At 37.0% G+C, this 27315-nt stretch overlaps 1 pseudogene; it reads right to left on the bottom strand.

Moving 5' to 3' along the window:
- Positions 1-23802: 23802 nt before the first annotated feature.
- On the bottom strand, positions 23803-23990 carry LOC125779795 (small nucleolar RNA U3; annotated as a pseudogene).
- Between the last annotated feature and the right edge of the window lie 3325 nt (positions 23991-27315).

Raw genomic sequence — 27315 nt, 5'->3', positions numbered from 1 at the left:
TAAATGACACTTAGGAACAAGATACCAAAGAAATACAATCGAATCATCCTTTATTGTAAGATCAACTTTTCTTTCATCAGAAGATGCGGAAGAAAGTCAATCAACAACTGATATGTTTCAATTAAGTGGTGATCCTTTTCTATTGAATATAAATGATGAAACACGAGATTTTATAACTATAAAGGGTTTACCACAAAATAATGTAACGGATTTTAAAAATTCACGAAATTTTTATTGTGATAAAACGAGATTTTGTTCTAAAAGCTTATTTCAACGATTTTTCAACATTGTGAGTGGTTAATTTATTCAGAAAGTAAAGGATCAGTATTTTGTGCTCTATGTTTACTATTTGGTAGGAGTGGCGAAGTAAACGCTTTTACTGGTGAAGGGTTTAGAGATTGGAAAAACTCAAAAGCGTGCATTGATGCTCATGAAAATTCTGATTTTCACAAAACTAACATTAGTCACTTCAAAGCTCGAGCTGTCATTCAAGGCCGTGTTGATCAACGTTTAATGGAGCAGCTCTATGAAGAAACTTTATACTGGAAAAAAGTTTTGCATCGAGTAATTGTGATAATTAAATCTCTCACAATAAGAGGGCTGTCAGTTAGAGAACATTTAGAACGAATTGGAGATCCCCATTATGGAAATTTTTTAGGTTCGGTCGAGCTTCTTGCTAAATTTGATTCGTTTTTATCAGAACATTTAAAATTATATGCGCACCCTGACCGTGGAAATACTTCGTATTTATCTAAGACAATCTACGAAGAAATTATATTATTAATTCAAAATAAAGTATTGCAACATATTTCTAAAGAAGTGCAATCTGCTAAGTATTTTGGTGTAATTGTGGATTCCACACCTGATATTGCTCATGTTGATCAACTAACGATAATTATTAGACACATATGTACGTAACAATGGTAAAATTGTCGAAAGATTTCTGGAATTCATTTCAAATACTGGCCATAAGGCTAAAGATATTGAAGATGCTTTGTTAAAATCTCTTGAGGATAATGGTTTGAATATTAGGTTGTCAAAAGGTCTTGCGGTATTTTCGCTAGTTGGCGCTGAAAGCGCGTAGTTCTAGTTTTATTCGTCGCATCGGGTCATGATATACCTTTTTTGGAAAGCTCATTTTACGCGCTAACACGTGTTTGATTGATTGTCGTTTCTTTTAAGTCGTTCGTGAGATATAGCGTCGCAAACATGGAGCAAAATAAAAAGAAAATACGGCATATTTTACAGTACTACTAACGGGTGATTTTTTTGAGGTTAGGATTTTCATGCATTAGTATTTGACAGATCACGTGGGATTTCAGACATGGTGTCAAAGAGAAAGATGCTCAGTATGCTTTGACATTTCATCATGAATAGACTTACTAACGAGCAACGCTTGCAAATCATTGAATTTTATTACCAAAATCAGTGTTCGGTTCGAAATGTGTTTCGCGCGCGTGTTTTGTTCAGCGATGAGGCTCATTTCTGGTTGAATGGCTACGTAAATAAGCAAAATTGCCGCATTTGGGGTGAAGAGCAACCAGAAGCCGTTCAAGAACTGCCCATGCATCCCGAAAAATGCACTGTTTGGTGTGGTTTGTACGCTGGTGGAATCATTGGACCGTATTTTTTCAAAGATGCTGTTGGACGCAACGTTACGGTGAATGGCGATCGCTATCGTTCGATGCTAACAAACTTTTTGTTGCCAAAAATGGAAGAACTGAACTTGGTTGACATGTGGTTTCAACAAGATGGCGCTACATGCCACACAGCTCGCGATTCTATGGCCATTTTGAGGGAAAACTTCGGACAACAATTCATCTCAAGAAATGGACCCGTAAGTTGGCCACCAAGATCATGCGATTTAACGCCTTTAGACTATTTTTTGTGGGGCTACGTCAAGTCTAAAGTCTACAGAAATAAGCCAGCAACTATTCCAGACAACATTTCCGAAGAAATTCGGGCTATTCCGGCCGAAATGCTCGAAAAAGTTGCCCAAAATTGGACTTTCCGAATGGACCACCTAAGACGCAGCCGCGGTCAACATTTAAATGAAATTATCTTCAAAAAGTAAATGTCATGAACCAATCTAACGTTTCAAATAAAGAACCGATGAGATTTTGCAAATTTTATGCGTTTTTTTTTTTAAAAAAGTTATCAAGCTCTTAAAAAATCACCCTATACGATAAAGGCAAAAATGCATCTCAAGCCGCCAATAAAATTTGTGCAGTTTATGGACTCGATACAGTTTCCATTTCCACCACACAATTATGGTTTCAACGTTTTCGTTCTGGTGTAGAGGTGGTCGAAGATGCGCCACGCTCCGGAAGGCCTGTCGTAGAAAATTGCGATGAAATCGCTGAATTGGTCGAAAGAGACCGGCAAAGTAGCAGCCGTAGCATCGGTCAAGAGCTGGGCATGAGTCATCACAAATTCATTTCAATTTCAATAAAAAAAAAAAATCCATAAAAATACCACAAGACCTAATATAATGAATTGTCGTGGTCAATCTTACAATAATGCAAGCAACATGTCAGGTTTATATTCAGAAGTGCAAGCACGAATCAAAACAACTAATCCATAGCTGAATATGTTCCTTGTGCTGGTCACACTTTAAATTTAGTGGGAGCTTGTGCAGCTGAATTTGTTACCGAAGCAGTTGAATTTTTTTCTACTTTGCAAAAATTATATAATTTTTTTGCCGTTTCGACACATCATTGGGAAATTTTAAGACAGCATACAAGTTTAAGACTTAAAAGCCTTTCTCAAACTCGTTGGTCGGCTCGACATGATGCATGCTACACATTAGAAAAAGAGTGGCCTGGAATAATTGTTCTCTAAACTTTATTGGTGAAAACAAAGATGAAAAACCTACTACGCTAGCTGAAGCTAAGGGACTGCAGCAAAAATTACAACATCTAGAAGCAGCAATTATAGTCATTGTTTGAAATGCAGTTTTGGATCGCTTTAATGCTGCGAATATAAAGTTTCAGGATTCTCAAGCTGATTTATCATCTGTGATAAGAATATATAGCTCTTTGGCATTATTTCTCCAAGATATGAGAGATAAACAATTTTCTGATTATGAAAAAAAGCCAAAGCACTATTACCATTATGACACCCGTCGTAAAAAAATCCGAAAACTTCGGGCTGACGAGTCACGGGAAAATGAAAGAAGAGCTTTATCTGGAGAAGAAAATTTTCGAACCAACGTTTAATATCTAATTTTAGATACTTTAAGTGTACAATTGACAGGACGTAAAAGTGAAAAAAAAAAAAAAAAATTTATTTTTTTTTGACAATTTATATGAAATAAGTTAATAGTTACTAAGTGTTCTGATGTTCTGATGTTTTGGAAGATACTTTCGCGAATGAATGTATTCATTTGCACTGTCAACTCAAAGATTCTCTAATGAACACAAAAGATATTAGTTCCGCGCAAGGAATATGCGATTTTCTGCATTCTCAAAATCTTCAAGATGTTTAGGAGAAAGATCTTTTTCCACCTTGAAAAGAGTCAAAACGTATTTACGCCCAAGTATGGGCCAAGAGAAACTCAATGCTTTAGCACTACTATCAATTGAAGCCCAACTAGTTCAAGAAATTGATTACAACGACATAATTGATGAATTTACTCAGACGAAAGCCAGAAAGAAGATACTTAAAAATTAAGTTATACATTATAGTTTAAGAAAACTGACTGTTATTTATGTTGCTAATATTTATTTGTATTGTTTAACAATTATACTTTTATGAAATAAATATTATATCTTAATAATATGAACGGACTCAAAGAAATAAAATTTTATCCCTTAAAAAGGGCGGCTAATCAGACAGGGCCTAGGGCGGCAAAATACTTAATCCGCCACTGCCTAGGGGGACCAGGATAAATAAATGAGCATCCTCCCCCGAGCATCCACACCCACACACCACATTAGCACACCACATCAAATCCACACTACTCACGAGAGCAACCCATATTGACACCCACACACAAGTACACCAACCAACAACCATGACACCGCCCCCTTACCAAAGCGAAAAAGGGAACCGACGAGGAGATGCAGTTCAGTTGGTTATCGACATCAGCAACGATCGGTACATTTTCGCACATCTCCCACGCCGCCGAGATCATCAGTTACATACCTTTTCTAACTTTTCGGGAAGTTTCCGGTTTTTTTCATCAAACCCTATTGGGCAGATACCGTCCCCGAAATCCTATCATCAGTAACTTTGTGAATTTTTAAATTCTTTATTAAAACCTTATTATTAATTATTTATATACATGTATACATAAAGAACGACAAAACCAAGTAAAAAATTAAAAGTGCATTAAACTAAAGAAGTGAAGTGGATTCACAGTGAAAAATTAAATGTATAAAATAAAAAATCTGAACACATCAAAAGTGAAACTTCAGAGCAGTGAAGTGCATAAAAATTACAAAGCAAAAACAAAAAAAAAACCAAACTGTGAAAGATTGATAAAAACAGCAAAGCAATTCTAACACTACAAAAAAAAAACAAACCGTGCGCGAAACTTAATAATATAAAACGGCTTACACCAATTACAAAAGGTTTGTTCTCGTTGGATCCCGCACAATTTGACAATCGCTCAAAAAAAGGCTCGTGTGGATTGGTGTAAAGAAATGCTGAAAAAATACGATCAAAGGTGACGAATCATGGACCTATGCGTATGCAGCAATGGACCGTGTGGATCTTCCAAGACGAGCCAAATCCACCAAAAAAAAAAAAAAACGATTTTCGTTGATAAATATTCCTATTTTCATTATTAGACCAGAAATATATATAACAGCCCTCGTAGGTTAGTCTTAAGAGTATAAATAAAGAGTGCACATTTCAGTGCAGCTCAAAATATATTTTTTTGACTCATTTTTACTTCTGGTAAAAATTAACTGGGAGTTTAACCGGGATGGCAAATTTATTTGCTATCCAAAAAGCCAGATTTTATCCCGAAAGGATTAAATCAAAAAATTCTACAGAAAGTAGGACTTCCAGCACTAAATCTCTGAAAAAAGTGCAGAAACATATGGCAATGGATATAAGTATAAGTCCAGTAACAGCGGACAATACATCCAGAATGAAAGCAGATCCTGAAAAAACGGACAGCGGCGAATTCAGCAAGATTCACAACAGACCCTGGAACAGCGGACAGCGACAATTCCTGAAAAAGTGGAACAAGTAAAAAAATGTAGGTCCTGAAATATTGAATAATACTTTCGCAATAGACCCTGAAACACCGGACAACGTTGAACCCTAAAAATTCTGATACATTGGACAGTTAATTATGCATTAGGAAAAAGCAAAGATGGCCCAACTCCAAGCACAAGCAACTGCATTGATGGTAATTATAAACAAGTAGCAAGAGGAATTTATACAAAGATTATCCTTAATCGAAAAGTGAAAATTTCTACAAGCAACACCAATAACCCATGAAAGGGCACCGAAAACAAGACAAGCCAAAAAGGAAAATGGTTGTTAAATTCTAGAAAATTAACGCAAATTCAAAACGAATTAAAAGAGAACATCATATGAAACGCGAAAAAATAATTAAGTATGTAATATAGAAATGTATTAATTATAAACATAAAAAAATTAATCAAACATATATGAAAAGTGAAAATTTCCACAAACACAGCCAATAATTCTAAAAAAAGCATTGAAAACAAGGCAAGCCAAAAAGGAAAATGGTTGTTGAATTCTAGAAAATTAACGCTAATTAAAAACTAAATTATAAGAGAAAAGAAAGCATCATAAGAAACACGCAAAAATTACAATTTACTATATAATATAAAAAGGTATAATTATAAACAAAAAAAAATTTATCAAACATATACAATAATTAATTATTATAAGCCGACTCAAGCCTAGATGCTTTGAAATGAGGACATTTCATTTTAACATAGGGTGGAGTTAAGGAACGTATTCCTTATAATAGTAACAAACATCAAAACAACCTTTTGTTTCAGTAAACAGAATGTAAGCAACCTTGAGTTGGAACAATTGAAATGCTGTATCACTACAACAAACAATCCTAAACAAACAAGTATCAAACAACATTGAGTTTGAATACCATAACAACTTTATCTTAAAACCAAAACAAATATATCTAAGCAAACAATATACTTTTAAATGTATACAAACCTAAACAAATAATAGAATCTGTATCTAAAGAAATTATCACCTAGTAATATGTAAACATTCTAGTTAGTATAAATAGAAATAAGAAACATGTAATAAGTTATCCTTAAGAGTATAAATAAAGAGTACACATTTCGGTGCAGCTCAAAATATATTCTTTTTACTAATTTTTACTTAATGTAAAAATTATCTTCCGTGACCACTATTCAACAATTGACCAGGTACACCGAATCGTTAATTTCGTTGAAAATACAATCGTTAAAAAGAACGCTTGTACGGGGGCCTTTTTGGACGTGTCTGAAATTGAAATACATGCTACCCAAACAATTTTGTGAAATAATTGCTTCGTACTTAAAAAATAGATACTTCCGCATTAAACAAGAGGATGCATATTCAAACTTGCAACCTATAGAAGCGGGTGTTCTCCAGGGAAACTTGGTGGGGTCAATGCTTTATTTGCTTATTACCAGTGACCTCCCATCTGATTCTAGTTATTTGACAACGACATTTGTGGATGAAATAGCTTCGTTAGCAGCTGGAGAGTCTAGTCGACGAGTGCAGAGAGCAGTCAACGCAATTACCAGTTACATTTTCTTTTGGCCATATTTTTTGGCACATGTTCTTATAATTATATTGATTGTCAAAAAGTCTTGCGGTATTTTCGCTGGTTGGCGCTGAAAGCGCGTAGTTCTAGTTTTAATCGTCGCATCGGGTCATGCTATACCTTTTTGGAAAGCTCATTTCACGCGCTATTTGATTGATTGTCGTTTCCTTTAAGTCATTCGTGAGTTATAGCGTCGCAAACATGGAGCAAAATAAAGAGAAAATACGGCATATTTTACAGTACTACTACGATAAAGGCAAATACGCATCTCAAGTCGCCAATTAAATTTGTGCAGTTTATGGACCCGATACAGTTTCCATTTCCACCGCACAACGATGGTTTCAACGTTTTCGTTCTGGTGTAGAGGTGGCCGAAGATGCGCCACGCTCCGGAAGGTCTGTCGTCGAAAATTGCGATAAAATCGTTGAATTGGTCGAAAGAGACCGGCATAGTAGCAGCCGTAGCATCGGTCAAGAGCTGGGTATGAGTCATCAAAAATGTATTTCAATTTCAATAAAAAAAAAATTCAATAAAAATACCGCAAGACTTTTTCGACAACCAAATATTTAGTGACAATCATGGTGCGAACATTTTCAACAAGGAGACGATTGCGTTTATCACTCCATTAGATATTAATGAGAGAGAAAATTCTTTCACAATTAGCATTATGTCCGGGAATAGAAAAAAAGTACTGCGCAATTTTCAAAATTTCAGAAGAGGAATCAATGTTTGAATTCGCTTTAAAAATGCACAAATCTGGTCATTTGAAGTTTGTGAAAAAAATTTTATAGAATCGTGGTCATTCTCTTTTTTCTTTTCTATAAAATTGTGCAAATTCACCAATTGATCAATTATCTTCTCTTCATGGATATGAACCTTTTTTGACTTAAGAAACTGCATTCTTTGCACAACTTCTTCATATCGAACTTCTTTTGATGTGCGATAAAATTTCAACCCTTGGAAAACTTTTAATTCGGGCAAAGATGAAGTCCATTTCAATAAGTATTCAAGAGCTTCGTGATAAAAACTAACGATTCTTTCATGGAAATCAAGGTATTCCTTTTCTTTTCCTTCTGATTTCAAAGTGTCAAGATTTGAAAGTAGAGTAAGAGACAAAAACTTGTGCTTGGTTCTCTCGCGCAAGGAATTAGCAACGGATTCAATGATTGAATTAATTTCAGGAACACTGTTACCTTCGCTTTCTATTGCTGCTATTTTACATTGAAAAATGAACATGAATGAGTGGACAAACAAAACACAGCTTTCAGCCAAATCATCAGAAAAGAAATTTTCCATAAATTTTGGAGGATTTTTGATTGATAAAAAGTAAGCTTTTAATGCAGGGAACAGTTTGAGAATTCGTTCCTCTACAGGAAACAAACTAAGCTGTGTGAAAGTAAAGGTTGATATCGAACATCAAAGAACTCACAGAATCTTCCAATTCAGCTGTTTTGACATTGTACACCGAGAAATGCTTGAACAGTTTAAAAACGAGGGCATCGATATCATATTTTCCGAGTTGATCTAATCCATGCTGGGCGCAATTATGAAGAATATGAGCAGGGCACTCAACACCGATGAGACGAGAATTTACCTTTTCTTCGAGTAGGGCCAACACATTGTTAGATCCCTTGCGATTCAAGCCACCGATATTGATTGGAGCGTTATTTGCTACAAAAGCTATCAATTTTTCAGTAAAATTTTGTGTCTCAAGAACGCATTCAATCAAATTTGTAATCGTTTCAGCCTTCTCGTTATTTGATTCTTGAAAATCCAGCAACTCAGAATACCTCCATTTTCAAAATCAAAGTATTGAGTAACAATGGGGAAAAGCTTATGATGACCATGATTAGAAGCATCTGTGCTCAAATTTATGAACTGAATTTCTTCTAAAGCTTTTTGTACATCGTATATCGCACGTGGAGCCAAAACACCGTTAATTATAGCCTCCGTTTTTGTTCTCGCACAAGACAATTGTTTGGCTATTTCAGAATCTACGAATAACGTACGAAGAAGAGGTGTAGTACAATCCATTACATTATAACTAGAGTTGTTTTTTACAGTGTGGAATGCCAGAGTTCCTTCTGCAGCCCAGACTTTAAGTGCCGTTGGAGATGATTTTGTGACCATGAAAGTGTCCAAGGATTGCGATGTTGAACAGGTTCTCACGTTTTTTTAGTGTTTCTCTGAGTTGACGTGTTTTCTAAAATCATAAATTCCTAAAATAATTGAAACATTTAAACATTCCAACTATCAGCTGGCAAATTTCATTTATCATGCATAATGCATCATTTAAAATTCAAATTGTTACGGTTCATAGAAAAAAGATTGAGAAGACAGAAAAACGTGCATTCAATCAACTACAATACAAGCGAGAAAAAAATCTAAAAAGGCTTTTAGACACATTCAAGAATTTATATACAGCAACAATACTTTTTTCATGTCATACTGTATACGGCATGAAAAACAAGTATTATTGATCTTAGAGAAGAAATTAGAAAGGGCACTCACCGCCATGAGCAAAAGAAAGGGAACAAGAACAAACTTCACACTTCACTTCTTGCTCGGTTTTGCCCTGTACAAAGCAAGGGAATTGTTTTTGCAAAGCGGACGTAAAAGCATAAATGCCTTTTCTTTTCCTTTTTGCTTCAGTTGCCACTGATAACTGCAAGTACTCCAAATATTATCTGTAAAATGAATTTAATTTTCGATCATTTCACATCATATTTATAACCTCACAAGTCTTGGTCTGTACACTTACCGATAACTTGGGAACGTCGACGAATTCTAAAAGTTTGAAAACTGGAGCTTGCAATATAACTAATTACATTCGCATCCGTTTTCGTTCGACAAGTATGTAAATTAAATGAAAACACGATTGCCAATCTAAAGCCAAGTTGGGCCTACGGAGCCCAACTACGGGATTGCTCAAGTCAAAGCTGTGTTGCCATTATTCAGGGTTTTCAAAGTAAGGTACTACTAGGCGGTAAATGAAATCTCCAAAATAGCAAAGTCTCACGAACTGAGGCTTAGAGAGCACGTTAATGAGGAAGCCTCCAGACTTATCGAAACTGCTGGGCGAGAAATACGGTTGAAACGCAAGGAGCCTAGTAAGACAACAGTAGCGGCAAATGTACAAGGATTTCTTAACATCTAGCTCTTAAGTATCCCTCCTAATTAACTAGACTAGAATTGTTGTTAGTATTTTATTTTTATATACTAGGTACAATGTAAAATATTAATATAAAAAAAAACTGCTGCTAAATTCAACATTTTGTTTTATTCAGAGTTGACGTTTTAGAACTTTGTGGTATGTCGTTTTAGAGTGGGCAATGTAAACAAAGGGTTGACGTTTTGGTATGTTGACGTAAAAAAGCGTTGACGTTTTCCCGAGTGCACTGTATGTAGGTTTGTGTACGCACTATTTGTAAGGCAATGTCATACGCACATATGTGTGTATGTACATATAGAGCAGCGCAAGTTACATATACGACTCAGTATGTAAAACACCTGACAATGACAAATACGATGAACTGTTGAAGCAAATTGCAACATAACACCATTTCCGGCTTTTACAATTTGGTTAAACAAATAAAGTTATCAAAAATGAATTTAACCAGTAAATTTCCTAAGAAGAAAGGCGCAAAGTATAAGAGTCGCTGTCGATAATTCTTGAAAAAACTTATTACAAGAATAGTGATAGACCTATAACACCTCAAGAAATCCTGCGAATCTGTAGCCAACTCAAGAAGTTGACCAGACCCTCCAGGATATAACAAATTTTTGTTTTTCGCAGTGAAAACGTTCTGAAGTTAAAGGCATTAACCCACCGTAAATATCCAAAAAAAAAATGTTTCGCAGTAAAAATGACCTTAAGTTAAAGGTAACAAATATTCGATAACGGGAGCAAAATGGCACAAGAGCAGGTCCAAATACCAAATGTAGAGCTCATCGAGCAACTAATCAGAAGGGATCAGCAGTTGGAGCAACTTCGACAGGCATACGTCGAACTCCAATACACTTACCAACGTTTACTGGAAAAGGAGAAGTCACCATAAATTCATTCAAGAGAGTATCGAAAGAGAGTATCGAATATCTGCTATCGAACATAAGAGACGAGGAAGTAAAGAAGGAAGGCACCAGAGCAGTATACTACAGAACTATACAAGGAGAGGTAAAGGATGTAATAATAAATCTACCGCAGCCTGACAATTGGAGGGATATCAAGAGGGTGTTAAAATTAAGATAGAAGCCTGATTTGGAACCACACGAAAAATACAGGAGGATATGCAACATGAAGGCGAATATTATCAATAGTAATACAAAATATTAAATACAAAGCGTAGGAACTTAAAATATATTATAAGGAACTTAAAATATATTATATGTAGGGATAGACATGAGTAACGTAGACAGCCTTTTAGTTAATACGATTAAAGAAATGACACAGGGGACATTACTAGACAAAATTTACTAGGAACATGACCATTATAACATTACAGATATCATGACAAAAAGAAGATATGAAGATACGTGTATTAGGCCAGAATTAAAAAAAAAAAAACAAACTCTCATATGGACAGTACGGACAATACAACAATAATAAAGAAATACTATAATATTAGATGATAATAATGACAAATATATATGCAAAGATGATAGACCAGGTAAAGTTAGACAAAATGCTCAAAATTTTTCACAAAATAAAGGAAATGTTAAAAACAATTCTTGTCAATTTAGACAAAATTTCCAACAGAAAGGAAATAGAGATAATTATTCTCACCAATATGGGCAAAAGTACCCAATATATAAAGATTGCAGGGATAATAATTCGGGTAGAGAAAGGAAAAATATGAATTCAAACCAATTAAGGAGATAAAGGAGAGATCTCAAATGACAGGGCACCCTAGCAGCAGGAGCAGCCAAAATCGCTTGCAAACGCCTAGGCAAAGCTATAGAGAACTTGAAGATTATAGAGAAACTAAAAATTCAGATCAAGAGACATCCCGAATAGCAGGACACCCTAGCAGCAGTAGCAGCCAAAATCGCTTGCAATCGCCTAGGCAAAGCTATAAAGAAGTTAATGAATACATTCTTTTTCAAGGAAGCTTTGGAGAGGAATTGTAATAACAATTAAAAATAAAAAATACGTTGCGCCTATAGATACGGGAGCGAATATAAGTTTAGTGGATTCTGAATTGAACAAATTTCGAAAATTTCCACTTAAAAATAATTTAGCAATCAGAACAGTAACAAGCATGGAAACAATTACTCACGAAGTGCATACTAAAGCACCAAAAAAATTAATTTACTTGAAAACGCGTATATAAGATAAAGATCGACTTCATTAAAAAATAGGATATATAATTTCATAGTAGGAATTCATTTATTAAATCATTTAAACACGATGATAAATCTAATAGATGGAAAAATTTCACTAAATAAGAAAAATCAGAATTTTTAAATAAACCATTCAATTTCAATGAAATATGTGCCCTAGAACCAAGAACCAAGAAATGAGAAATTAAAAGAAAATCAGTTAGATCATTTAAATACATAAACGTTTAGAGAAATCACGAAATTATCGAAACAAAAATCGAAAACCTTTAATTAAAGAAAGAGAAAAACTAACAAGTACTACGGAAATTCAATACGAAATAAAAACTACCACAAAAGAGCAAATAAATTCTAAATTATATAGATATCCACCCCAACACGAAGAAGAAGTTAGAAAACAAATCAGAGAAATAGAGAAACAATGAATTATAAGGAAAAGTAATTCTCGATAATCCAGTCCTTTAATAGTAATTCCAAAAAAATGATAATTCAGGGAAAAGAAAGTACAGGATAGTAATAGATTATAGAAAGTTGAATGATGTAACTATCCTCTGTAAATATCCTCTTCCTAATATTGATACAATTGTAGATAAATTGGGACGAGCACAATATTTTACTACACTAGACTTAGCAAACGGGTATCATCAAATTACAATCAAAGTACAAGATAGGTGTAAAACAGAGTTCGTAACACCTCATGGCTTGTATGAATTTACAAGGATGCCATTCGGGTTAAAGAATGTACCGAAATTCAACGACTCATGACCGAAAGTTTACGAAATTTTATAAACAAAACATGCGTGGTATACTAAATTGATACATATACTAATCTTTAGTACAACGTTACAGAAACATATACGAGGTTTGACAATTAAGTAATGAGACTGATTTTATTGCCGCGCTTGTGGTAAACCTTTAACTTTGAAATTCCCTTTCTCTTTTTCGGGCATCTCTCCCCTCTCCATTGATATATGTACCATCGCTCTAGTTTGGTTAGTTCACCTTTTTTGATAGCCGTGGAATTGTCCACAAAGAATTCGTTCCACCGGGGAAAATTGTGAATCAAGTCTACGATTGCCAAATTGCAAAAACGAGTCAATCTTTTCAATCCACTTTAGATTGGATTTTTGTTTCGGGCGTATAATGATGAATCCAAGTTTCGTCTACAGTTATCAATCGGCGCCAAAACTGGGTCTTATTGCCTCTAAACTGAGCCAACAGAGCGCTGGAAATGCTCATGCGCGCACGTTTGTGGCCTAGCGTAAGCAAACGCGGCACCCAACGCGCGGACAGATTTCTCATCCCCAAATCTTGGTTTAATATGTGACAAACAGTTTCTTTTGACATCTTCATAATCTCAGCTATTTCCCTAACTTTAATCCGGCGGGCGTCTAGTACCAATTGATGAACTTTAGCGATGTTATCGTTAGTGGTTACAGTTTTTGGACGCCCAGGACGTTCATCATCTTCCAAGCTCCTGCGACCACGTTTAAATTCAGTTGCCCAAAATTTTACGGTGGTAAACGATGGTGCAGAGTCACCATACACAGAGTCCATCTCATCTTTGATTTGTGAAGGCGTACTGCCTTTCAAAAATAAAAATTTAATTACAGCTCGATATTCAATTTTTTCCATTTTGGGGAAATCACCGAAATAGACTCACAAAAACGACTGTCAACAGATAATTGCGCAAGATAAATTTCTGAAATTTTGGCGAGTAGCTATTATAATATGCACAATTTGAAGTAGAAACTTTTTTTTCAGATGTTCCGTTAGCTTCACGTTGAGGTCGGTTATTTATCGGACAGCCCTCGTATGTATCATCGCTCTAGCTTGCTCTAGTGCTCATTACGAAAAACGAAATCAAGAGCAACGCGTCGCGATACAATTTTGCGCCAGATTGGGCGAAACAGCTTCGGAAACGTACGCTAAAATTGTAAGAGTATATGGTGATAGTGGGCACGACCCAGGTGTTTCGATGGCATAAAGAGTTTAAGGAGGGGCGTGAAAGCGTGGAAGACGAAGCGCGGAATGGGAGACCAGTCGAGGTGCGGACTGACGCGAACGTTTTCGTCCACAAAGGATTCGTTCCATCGGGGAAAACTGTGAATCAAGTCTACTACTGCCAAGTACTCGAAAGATAGCGAAAACAAGTCAACAGGGTGCGCCCAGACATCGCTCGTAACTGGATCATGACAATGCGCCGTGCCACACCGCCCTCGCCGTGTTGCAATAGCCACCTTATTCGCCCGACATGTCACCCTGTGATTTTTTTTGTTTCCTAAAACAAAATCGGTGGTCAAAGGAAGCCATTTTGAGTCGATTAAGGACATCCAGGCGGCCCTGACTAGGGTACTCGCGGAAGCATGGAAAACGCGCTGGAATCGCTGTATAGCTGTCCAAGGGGATTACTTTGAAGGGTATGGCAGAGTTGTAGAATAATTTTCTAATATACGGTTTTTATGGGATCATTACTTAATTGTCATACCTCGTACAATCAATTAGAGATATTTTCAAGGTATTAGGATCCTATTTTAAAAATTTAAAAACACAAATTGATAAATGTAATTTTTTGAATTTTTAGGGCATGTTCTAACAAAATATGGCATCAAGCCAATCAAATAAAATCAAGGTCTTCTATTACCTTGATTTTATTTGATTGGCTTGATGCCCTATTTTGTAAACTAGAATAATGGAGAAACAGATTAAGAGCTTCGGTATAACAGGTTAGTATAGGAAAAGTGTTAAGGACTATGCAAAGGTGAAACAACCAATAACAAAATATCTAAAAAAAAGGAGTCATAATTAATTTAAAAGATCCTTCATATATAGAAACATTCGAAAAACTTAAACGATTAATTAGCTCGCATCCAATTTTACGGTATCCAAATTTTGAAATAGTTTTTACATTAACTACATATGCATCAAATTCTGCAACAGGAGCATTCATATCTTAAGAAGGACTCCAATATGTTATGCATCAAGAACATTTAATAATCATAAACGAAATTATTCAGCAACAAATAAAGAATTTTTAGCAATTATTTGGAGCGTAAACTACTTTAGACCATATTTATACGGTAGAAAAATTAAGATTGTAACAAATCATCAACGAATTAAATATTTATATTCAAAATATAGAGGGAAAGACATGTCACCAAAACACCAACGATGGTTATTAAAATTAGGTAAATTAGGTGATAAGGTGCATGCATCAGCTTCTTTGCAAAATCTGGTCGGACGAATGTATGCCCAACGATTGGAATTTAAGTGTGCTATGCCCAATCCACAAAAAAGGAGACCCTACAATCTGCACCAACTACCGTGGGATTAGCCTCCTCAACATCGCATATAAGGTTCTGTCGAGCGTATTGTGTGAAAGATTAAAGCCCACCGTCAACAAACTGATTGGACCTTATCAGTGTGGCTTTAGACCTGGTAAATCAACAACCAACCAGATATTCACCATGCGCCAAATCTTGGAAAAGACCCGTGAAAGGAGAATCGACACATACCACCTCTTGGTCGATTTCAAAGCTGCTTTCGACAGCACGAAAAGGAGCTGCCTTTATGCCGCGATGTCTGAATTTGGTATCCCCGCAAAACTAATACGGCTGTGTAAACTGACTTTGAGCAGCACAAAAAGCTCCGTCAGGTTCGGGAAGGACCTCTCCGAGCCCTTCGATACTGAACGAGGTTTCAGACAAGGTGACTCCCTATCATGCGACTTCTTCAATCTGCTGCTGAGAAAATTATTAGAGCTGCAGAACTTAATCGAGCAGGTACAATCTTTTATAAGAGTGTACAGATGCTGGCGTATGCCGATGATATAGATATCATCGGCCTCAACACCCGCGCCGTTAGTTCTGCTTTCTCCAGACTGAACAAGGAAGCAACGCAAATGGGTCTGGCGGTGAACGAGGGTAAGACGAAATATCTCCTGTCATCAAACAAACAGTCGTCGCACTCGCGACTTGGCTCTCACGCCACTGTTGACAGACATAACTTTGAAGTTGTAGATAATTTCGTCTATTTAGGAACCAGTATTAACACCACCAACAATGTCAGCCTGGAAAACCAACGCAGGATTACTCTTGCCAACAAGTGCTACTTCGGACTGAGTAGGCAATTGAAAAGTAAAGTCCTCTCTCGACGAACAAAAGCCAAACTCTATAAGTCGCTCATAATTCCCGTCCTGCTATATGGTGCAGAGGCTTGGACGATGACAACAACGGATGACTCGACGTTGCGAGTTTTCGAGAGAAAAGTTCTGCGAAAGATTTATGGTACTTTGCGCGTTGGCCACGGCGAATATCGCATTCGATGGAACGATAAGCTGTACGAGATATACGACGACATTGACATAGTTCAGCGAATTAAAAGACAGCGGCTACGCTGGCTAGGTCATGTTGTCCGGATGGATGAAAACACTCCAGCTCTGAAAGTATTCGACGCTGTACCCGCCGCGGGAAGCAGAGGAAGAGGAAGACCTCCACTCCGTTGGAAGGACCAAGTGGAGAAGGACCTGGCCTCGCTTGGAATATCCAATTGGCGCCACGTAGCGAAGAGAACAAACGACTGGCGCGCTGTTATAATCGCGTAATCGGCTATAATCGCGTAAACGGTGTCTATGCCAGTAAAGAAGAAGAAGAAGAAGAAGAAGAAATATCAATTTAACATTGAATATATTAAAGGAAAAGAAAACAGAGTAACGGATTTTCTTAGTAGTATACAGGATGATGAAGGTGTGATAAAAGGAAATTAAAATACCTATGAAATTTTAAAGCATGATCTAAATATATAGGGTGATTTTTTAAGAGCTTGATAACTTTTTAAAAAAAAAAAACGCATAAAATTTGCAAAATCTCATCGGTTCTTTATTTGAAACGTTAGATTGGTTCATGACATTTACTTTTTGAAGATAATTTCATTTAAATGTTGACCGCGGCTGCGTCTTAGGTGGTCCATTCGGAAAGTCCAATTTTGGGCAACTTTTTCGAGCATTTCGGCCGGAATAGCCCGAATTTCTTCGGAAATGTTGTCTTCCAAAGCTGGAATAGTTGCTGGCTTATTTCTGTAGACTTTAGACTTGACGTAGCCCCACAAAAAATGGTCTAAAGGCGTTAAATCGCATGATCTTGGTGGCCAACTTACGGGTCCATTTCTTGAGATGAATTGTTGTCCGAAGTTTTCCCTCAAAATGGCCATAGAATCGCGAGCTGTGTGGCATGTAGCGCCATCTTGTTGAAACCACATGTCAACCAAGTTCAGTTCTTCCATTTTTGGCAACAAAAAGTTTGTTAGCATCGAACGATAGCGATCGCCATTCACCGTAACGTTGCGTCCAACAGCATCTTTGAAAAAATACGGTCCAATGATTCCACCAGCGTACAAACCACACCAAACAGTGCATTTTTCGGGATGCATGGGCAGTTCTTGAACGGCTTCTGGTTGCTCTTCACCCCAAATGCGGCAATTTTGCTTATTTACGTAGCCATTCAACCAGAAATGAGCCTCATCGCTGAACAAAATTTGTCGATAAACACATTTCGAACCGAACACTGATTTTGGTAATAAAATTCAATGATTTGCAAGCGTTGCTCGTTAGTAAGTCTATTCATGATGAAATGTCAAAGCATACTGAGCATCTTTCTCTTTGACACCATGTCTGAAATCCCACGTGATCTGTCAAATACTAATGCATGAAAATCCTAACCTCAAAAAAATCACCCGTTAGTTTACAATTTAAATGCCGATACATCAATGCAAACAATAAATTCAGCAGAAAAAAATGTACAAGAACATTTTTATATCAAGGAGGAGATAGTTAACAAATACAAAACTGAAATTATTTTGACAAACAACAAGACAGAAGAACTAAATCACATACATGAAAAATAATTATTTTTACTTCAGAGTATGATTTCGATAGAATGTTTAAAAAAGATATAACAAAAGGAAAAATAGGAATTTATTCAGAACTATCTGAGCGACAGTACAATATAGTACAAAAGAAACGAATATAAATGTTTTCAAATGATAAACAGTTAGAATTTATAAAGAGCGCAATGAGAGCACAGGATATAGAAACAGAAGTTGAAGCCATTAAACAAATTACGTTGTATCACATCAGAGAAAGTATGCATTCGGCATACAAGAAATATATAATAAACTTATAATAGAAATAAAATTTACTATCCGAAATTAGGAGTGTTAAATAAATAAATGTGATAGGAGACCTATTAAACAAAAATTTTTTCATACGAAACATCTACGAAGAATAATGAAATAATCCACACAGACACCTATGTAATAAAAAGATTCCATTTTTTAACAATTATAGATAAATTTTCCAAATATGGAGTAGCATATCCTTTAACGGATAGAAATCACATTACATTCATCGAACAATTAGAAGACTATTTTACCAAAATAGGGGGGAGGCGATTCGCAGGCCCCGCGCAGCAAAGGCATCACCGCTGGGTGATGCCAATGCTCACGATGGCACTGCCGTAACCGCGTCTAGAACACGCGGCGTTGGTATCGCTGCCTGGACACCGTTGGGCACCGTTAAGGGAACGCTAACGCGGCCATCAGGCGACTGGGCAATAAGCAACGCCAAGGGAGTTGCGAACCAGAGGTCAACGCGTCGAGTGAGTGCTCCTTCCCTTGTGCAATCAATTAACCACTTCTCCTCCGCAGGGAAGTCACCGTTGTGCAGATCACCGCAGTACGCATTGCCGCTGTACAAGTCACCGTGCAGATCACCGCAGTACACATTGCCGCTGTACAAGTCACCGTGCAGATCACCGCAGTACGCACTGCCGCTGTACAAGTCACCGTGCAGATCACCGCAGTACACATTGCCGCTTTACAAGTCACCGTGCAGATCCCCGCAGTGCACATTGCCGCTGTACAAGTCACCGTGCAGCTCACCGCCGTACACATTGCCGTTGTACAAGTCACCATGCAGATCCCCGCAGTACGCATTGCCGCTGTACAAGTCACCGTGCAGCTCACCGCCGTACACATTGCCGCTGTACAAGTCACCGTGCAGATCACCGCAGTACGCATTGCCGTTGTACAAATCACCGTTGTGCATAAATCGCCGTACACATTGCCGTTGTACAAGTCACCGTTGTGCATAAATCGCCGTTGCACCAATAATCGTCGTACACATTGCCGTTGTACAAGTCACCGTTGCACAAATAACCGTCGTACACATTGCCGTTGTACAAGTCACCGTTGTGCATAAATCGCCGTTGCACCAATCATCGCCGTAAAACACACGCTGGTCTGGCTGTCCACTGAAAGGGGAGTATGGACACTTCATCTATTGAATTAAATCTTTTATTTGCTAAGGGTTCGTGGGTCCCAAGACTGACCCTGGAGCGGCTGAGCATACCTCAGCTATGGACGAAAGCCCATTACAAGTCATAAGGGTAATGCAGACATTAAAAGATTCAATAATAAAATTGCAGAAAAATTTAGAATGATATATAAATTAAATAAAAATTTATCAGTTAAACATCTAATACAAAAGCTAGATAGACTTCATAACAATAAAGTAGATAAAAAGATAGTAAGAAAAAATTTAGAACAACAAAAAGAAAAGACAACGAACAAACTGAATAGGAACAGGGAAGACTTTACAAAACAAGGAACGGAAGGATTCATAAAAATTATAAAGCAGTTAGATTTTAGAAAAATCCATGCTAGTAATATAAAGAGAATTGAAAAATTTACAGATTTGGATAATGTTGACGGTAATAATTTTAATGACACAACATTGTAACGGAACAATGGTTTTGAACAGAAATAAAAGAACAAAATGAGTTCACAGATTTACAGATTAGAGATCTAGCAATACCAAAAGATAGCGATATACTCGTAGTACTGCATATGATTGACGTTCAGCAATAAGAAAATATTATTAATGCTATGACCGATAATATAATTTTGATGAAGTTAGAGAATAAATAAATATTGCAAAGAGAGTGTGTCAGTATGTTTATTAAATAATAATGCCTATTTCATAGTAATTTTTTTTCATTGAGTTATAAAATTCATAAGAAATAAACAATTTTCTCAAAAATAATCAAACTTTAACTGTTAATATCTTTTAAACGGTTGGGTTTACGAAAAAATCATTGCAGACCTTTTTTGTAGAGCATTCAATTTCTTACAAAATCTAAGGAACAAGATATATTTTCAATTAGTTGGAAGCGAGATATAAATTTTTCTATCTGATAATAAGAAAAATTAGAAAACTGTAAGAGGGAGGACCTTCCCGTTACAATTAAGAATTCATGCTTGGAGAGGCTTTCTTAGAGGTGTCTAGAAACTTATTTTTCCGAGTACCAAGGGAAAAACAAAAATTTTTTTGAATCACCCTAACGGGGCATCTCGACAGGATAAAATCTACTAACTGTCAGTGTCACAACTGTCTTACTAACTGTCAAATTTATTGCTATTGCCATTGCCAAATCTGTATGTGGGCATTTGTTATCATAACATAATCATTTCCGCAAAGACTTAGGGTTGGTAGGTTCGAGCTCTTGAAATATTTATTTTATTACATTTTGAAATGCCGTCGGGTAGGTAGCTGATGTAGCGTACGCTTTGAGCTCTTGAACTCCTTAAATTTTTTATGTGGAAAAAAAGGTGCGTGGAGTCCCTACGCGCGGAAGAAGTTATACTTCTTAGTGATATTCCAAAAAATGCATATCATTTTGTATGAAAGAAAACTAGAAAACTTAAATTCACTTGCGCATATGCGCACACATGTGAATAGTCACCTCGTCATCGCGGGTCGATTTGCAAAGAAAGTAAATGAAGACTGTCCAGAGAACTTAAAAGTATAGAGAAGAAGCAGGTTCGACTGCGAACATTTGATAGATTCAAATTAGGGAATTCACCGCATTTGTTAACATTGTAAGTCGGAATTCGCCTCGCAATTTTAACATTTTTTACAATTCTCTCATATATTCTAACCGAGAATATGAAGAGACAGAAATATATGTATTTATAAAATAATTTCTTTGATATTCCATAGGATGGAAATATGTATGTAGAACTTTTTTTTATTTTTGATTTATTATTTTTCATATTATTTAATGTTAATTTGATCTTATTTTATAATAACTCATTTTAAATATATAAAAGATTTAACTAAACATTATGATGATATTTTCATGATTCATACGCAATGTACGAATGTAAGCAATTTCGTTTTGTCGTCGGCATTTCAATTTTTGCTTTCAACCAAGAAATCGCTTGTATGTATGTGCAATATATGCATTTGCGTTTTTCCTTCGGCTTTTCTATATTGACATGCAAAAGTAATTATGTATTTCATTTTACGTTTTGGCTCAATTTTGTATATTAAGACAAGTTCAATAATTGCGCCAAAATCAAATAAATATTTACATATTAAGTAAAAATCTTCTTCTTACATATTCTTTGTATATATCATATGTAAATAAGTATTGAGCTTTCTCCTACTAATATATTGGGCAAATTGACAAGGGTCGATAATTGCGCCAAAATCAAATCTTATATATAAAATTAAGTGGCAAAACTTCCTGTTCGCATACTCCTCCTAGACGGCTTGCCCGATTTCAATGAAATTTTCAGGGGTGATTGGGGTCTGTTTGGAGGGTGCACATAAGAAATTTAATGTGTGTATCATTTCACGTTTTGCAAAAAAAAAAAAAAAAAATAAATGATACAATAATAATGCACGACCGAGGACTTATTAGTTTTGTCGCGTAATCGAGCATCGGACGCAAACTTGCTATATACATTACAAATGTATAATGATGCTTTGATATTGGTTGAAGATGTGTGCCTTACAATTGCGAATAAGGCATTAGCGCAACTTGGCATAACTGCGCCCAATCGTTCAGTGATTGATATGCTTGACCATGAGCTTCAACGTGAACACCAATACGATGCAATGAATTGCATGCTTTCATACAAGCTAACATTACCAAATTAAATATTCAGCAGAAAAATGCTTATGATAAGATTATACCTCGATCAACTCCTGCCGACGAAATAAACGCATGTTTAAAATCGTCAGTTTTGTGGAGACATGTTCAAAGGCTGACTCTTACCATCAACATGCGAGTCCAATTGCAAAATGATCGATCCGCAGCGGCGTTTTCGAAGCAGTTGCTGGACATTGGCGAAGGCAAAATACTAATCGATGATACCGGTTTGATCACTTTGCCGAACAACTTTTGTACACTTTTACAATCGAAAGAAGAATTGATTGAAAGTGTATTTCCGAATATTGTTCAACACTATCAACGCAACGATTATTTAAGTGAACGCGCAATATTGGCACCGAAGAATGTACACGTCAACGAAATCAATTTTGCCATTCAAGAAAAACTACCAGGAGAAGCTACAACATATACATCGATTGATAGCGTTTTGAATCAAGTTGAAGTAGTCAATTATCCAACTGAATTCTTGAATTCTTTGGATCCCCCCGGTCTGCCACCGCATCGTTTGGTCCTGAAAGTCGGTTCGCCCATTATACTTCTACGAAATCTGAAACCACCGACTTTGTGTAATGGCACCAGACTTTCAGTCAAAAAATTGTGGCCAAATTTGATTGAAGCAACAATACTAAATGGCAAGGCAGCAGGTGATGTTGTACTCTTACCACTCATTCCCATGATTCCAACGGACATGCCGTTTGAATTTAAGCGCTTGCAGTTCCCAGTACGTCTTGCCTTTGCGATGACCATCAACAAATCGCAAGGACAAACGTTTCAAGTGTGCGGCGTCAATTTGGAAGAACCGTGCTTCTCCCACGGCCAATTGTTCGTCGCTTGCTCGAGAGTGGGAACACCAAGGTGCTTATTCATTTACGCGCCAGGCGGAAAACCCAAAAATGTTGTACACCAATATGTTTTATAAATAAGTAACAGTTTTACAACAATAAATAAAACACAGAGTAAAAACCCTTAAGAGTTTAAATCGATTTAGGTGTAGCGAGGCACACAGGGTAACAGCTATATATATGAGTGTATGTATACGCATGTGCGCGTTCAGAAATTGAAAACATATTTTCATCATTTATCAATATACTTATTACATGTGCGCGCATTGACTTGCATGTTCCTACATTCATATATACTTATATGTACATATATTTGCATACATTTCCGAACAGATAATGCACAAGCATACAAACATACATATGCGTACACATATGAATATGTCACCAACAAAAAATTGATCTTCACAAGTCAATATGGCAGCCAAATTGGCGAAGAACAAGTGTAGTAAATTTTACAACAAAAACGATTTTATTCATGAACGCAGGCGCAAATTCCACAAGCGATCTCGCTTTCATTCATAAAAACAGAGGCCGTAACATCTCCCCGAGCATGCCTTTGCCAACAAGTCGGCTTTTCGCGACGATAGCAAAAGCTAAAAATCATAAATTGCACAACTTTCTGGTGCTTCTCGCAAAAATCTGCGTCGATATGTATTCACGATCATAAGTATACATACATCTTTACGCAAGTTTGTAGGCGAAGCTGCTACAGCGGCAAGGGGTGACAATCGGAGGACATTACTTTACTTATGCCATAGAAATTCTATTGCTACGAATATGCTATGAATTTGGAAATGACAAATAATGCAAATATGCATATTTCTAAAGGCCATTATTCATTAAAATCACCACTCAGAAGTCGTTTTATCCGTTGTAAGGAGAAGAAACATCATTTCTAATATTCCACAAGACAATATTAGAAATGAACTTCTTAAACCTCACGCTGTCAGATAAAATGATATTCCTCGTCATCGCGGGTCGATTTCCAAAATGGAAATGAAGACACACAGAAATGATTTTGTGAAGTATAGTCTTAATTTTTCAAAAGCCAACGCAGAGTGATTAAAACAAAAGTCACATAAAATGGTTGAGAATTCGCAGAAATGAAAGACAAACGAAAGAAAAAGAACTATAACTTCAATAATGCACAAGCATACAAACGTACATATGCGCACACATGTGAATATGTCACCAACCAAAAATTGAAACATTGTTCTTCAAAAACAACAACAGCATAAGCATGGCAACATTGTGTTGTTGGTAGAAAAGCCGAGCTGTGCCGAAAGAAACGATCGCCGATTGTCACCGCTTCCCTTGCTACTCGAACATCTTCGCAGATAAGGTTGCGTTAGATTCATATTGAGCAAGGTTGCGCGACTTGCACTTAACGCAACCTTTTCCGAACTCGTATAAGAAGTATAACTTCAAAAAAAAGGATAAAGATCCTTTTTTTTTTGCAAATGTGTTTCTGGGAAAAATAAGAGTTCATATTTTTGGACTACTACATATATAATAAGTATGGCATAAATTTTATATACCTATTAAAATAATAAATTTAATATGAGCAACGATATTTTGATTTATGCTTGTATAAGTTTATTAAATTTAAGACTTCTCTTATTCCCAACCCAATTTGTATAATTTTTCTGTAAATTAACAATATTAAACTAAATATTAATTTTTGGCAAAAATGTTATTTTGAAAATGTACTTTATTTTCATAATATAACACAGTCCTCTTAATACTCGCTCTACTAAATTTCATACTACTGAAACGAAAATGCCGTCGGCATATGTGCAAATGGGATATGTTGCCTCTTCGAAATTTTCATAGAAATTAAAACTGCGTTGTCAACCTGCTGAAGTGAAAGCTTATTGCTTACAATATATGGCAAACTAATTAGTATTCCATATATTGTAAGCAATAACCAATATGGAGTCTCCACAGGCAATAGGCACGGCAATACTGTTAGTAAGACATAGATTTTATCCTGTCGAGATGCCCCGTAATGCTTATGCCAGTTAGAGCTAGTAATAAAAGCGGATTGATTAATGCAATTGGCAGTATGTCAAAATGGCTTTTTGGAACAGTGAACGAAAACGACAGACAAAATATATAAACATATTTTTACAAACAAATGACTCATTTAACGAACAAATTAAAATAAACTATTATTTCGCATGAGCTATTGAACATTTAAAAGAAATTGTTAAAAGCGACAGATAAAAAATTTAAAAATAACTTAATTCGATAAATAAGCTTATATATGATAAATATAAATAAACTTGATATTTATATTTAAATTCAATGATTGACAAAATATCTACAACTAGGAACAGTAATTGTTAATAATACATTTCCAGTGTTTGGAATAAAAATATCAAAATAGCAACAAAATTGTAATATGAAACTTACTCATGAAAATCATTCTTCTTCTTCTTTACTGGCGTAGACACCGCTTACGCGATTATAGCCGAGTCAACAACAGCGCGCCAATCGTTTCTTCTCTTCACTACGTGGCGCCAATTGCATATTGCAAGCGAGGCCAGGTCCTTCTCCACTTGGTCCTTCCACCGGAGTGGAGGTCTTCCTCGCTGGTTCCAAGATAGACGAAATTATCTACAACTTCAAAGTTATGACTGTCAACAGTGACGTGAGTGCCAAGACAGGAGATATTTCGTCTTGCCCTCGTTCACTGCCAGACCCATTTGCGTTGCTTCCTTGTTCAGTCTGGAAAAAGCAGAACTAACGGCGCGGGTGTTGAGACCGATGATATCAATATCATCGGCATACGCCAGCAGCTGTACACTCTTATAAAAGATTGTACCTGCTCGATTCAGTTCTGCAGCTCTAATAATTTTCTCCAGCAGCAGATTGAAAAAGTCGCACGATAGGGAGTCGCCTTGTCTGAAACCTCGTTTGGTATCGAACGGCTCGGAGAGGTCCTTCCCGATCCTGTCGGAGCTTTTCGTGTTACTCAACGTCAGTTTACACAGCCGTTTTAGTTTTGCGGGGATGCCAAATTCAGACATCGCGGCATAAAGGCAGCTCCTTTTCGTGCTGTCGAAAGCAGCTTTGAAATCGACGAATAGGTGGTGAGTGTCGATTCTCCTTTCACGGGTCTTTTCCAAGATTTGGCGCATGGTGAATATCTGGTCAGTTGTTGATTTACCAGGTCTAAAGCCACACTGATAAGGTCCAATCAGTTTGTTGACGGTGGGCTTTAATCTTTCATACAATACGCTCGATAGAACCTTGTACGCGATGTTGAGGAGGCTTATCCCACGGTAGTTGGCGCAGATTGTGGGGTCTCCTTTTTTATGGATTGGGCATAGCACACTTAAATTCCAATCGTTGGGCATGCTTTCATCCGACCATATTTTGCAAAGAAGCTGATGCATGCTCCTTATCAATTCTTCGCCGCCGTATTTCAATAGCTCGGCCGGCAATCCGTCGGCCCCTGCAGCTTTGTTGTTCTTCAGGCGGGCAACTGCTATTCGAACTTCGTCATGGCCGGCCGTCATCGATTGGGGAATCGGGTTCGCCTTCTCCTGGTGTTATGTGTTCACTGTCATTCAGCAGGCTGGAGAAGTGTTCCCTCCATAATGTAAGTATGCTCTGGGCATCGGTGGCTAGATCACCTTTGGGGGTTCTGCAGGAGTATGCTCCGGTCTTGAAACCTTCTGTAAGTCGCCGCATTTTTTCGTAGAATTTTCGAGCATTACCCCTGTCGGCCAGCTTATCAAGCTCTTCGTTCTCACCCATTTCGGCCTCTTTCTTCTTCTGTCTGCAAATGCGTCTCGCTTCCCTCAACTTCAACTCTCGGTATCTATCCCATCCCGCACGTGTTGTGGTCGCTCGTAACGTTGCGAGGTAGGCAGTCTGTTTTCTCTCCGCTGCGACACGGCACTCCTCGTCGTACCAGCTGTTCTTTTGCACTTTCCGAAAACCAATGGTTTCGGTTGCAGCTGTACGTAAGGAGTTTGAAATGCCGTCCCACAGTTCCCTTATACCGAGTTGTTGACGAGTGCTCTCAGAGAGCAGGAGTGCAAGCCGAGTAGAAAATCTTTCGGCTGTCTGTTGTGATTGCAGCTTCTCGACGTCGAACCTTCCTTGTGTTTGTTGGCGTGCGTTTTTTGCTGCACAGAGGCGGGTGCGAAATTTGGCTGCAACAATATAGTGGTCCGAGTCGATGTTAGGACCTCGGAGCGCACGCACATCTAAAACACTGGAGACGTGTCTTCCGTCTATTACAACATGATCGATCTGGTTGGTAGTTTTTCGATCCGGAGACAGCCAGGTAGCTTGATGAATCTTCTTATGCTGGAATCTAGTACTACAGATAACCATATTTCGGGCC

The sequence above is a fragment of the Bactrocera dorsalis genome, chromosome 6 (assembly GCF_023373825.1).
Source record: "Bactrocera dorsalis isolate Fly_Bdor chromosome 6, ASM2337382v1, whole genome shotgun sequence".
NCBI lineage: Eukaryota > Metazoa > Arthropoda > Insecta > Diptera > Tephritidae > Bactrocera > Bactrocera dorsalis.
Note: the sequence above shows the minus strand (reverse complement) of the source record. Positions and strands in the feature narration are given on the sequence as shown.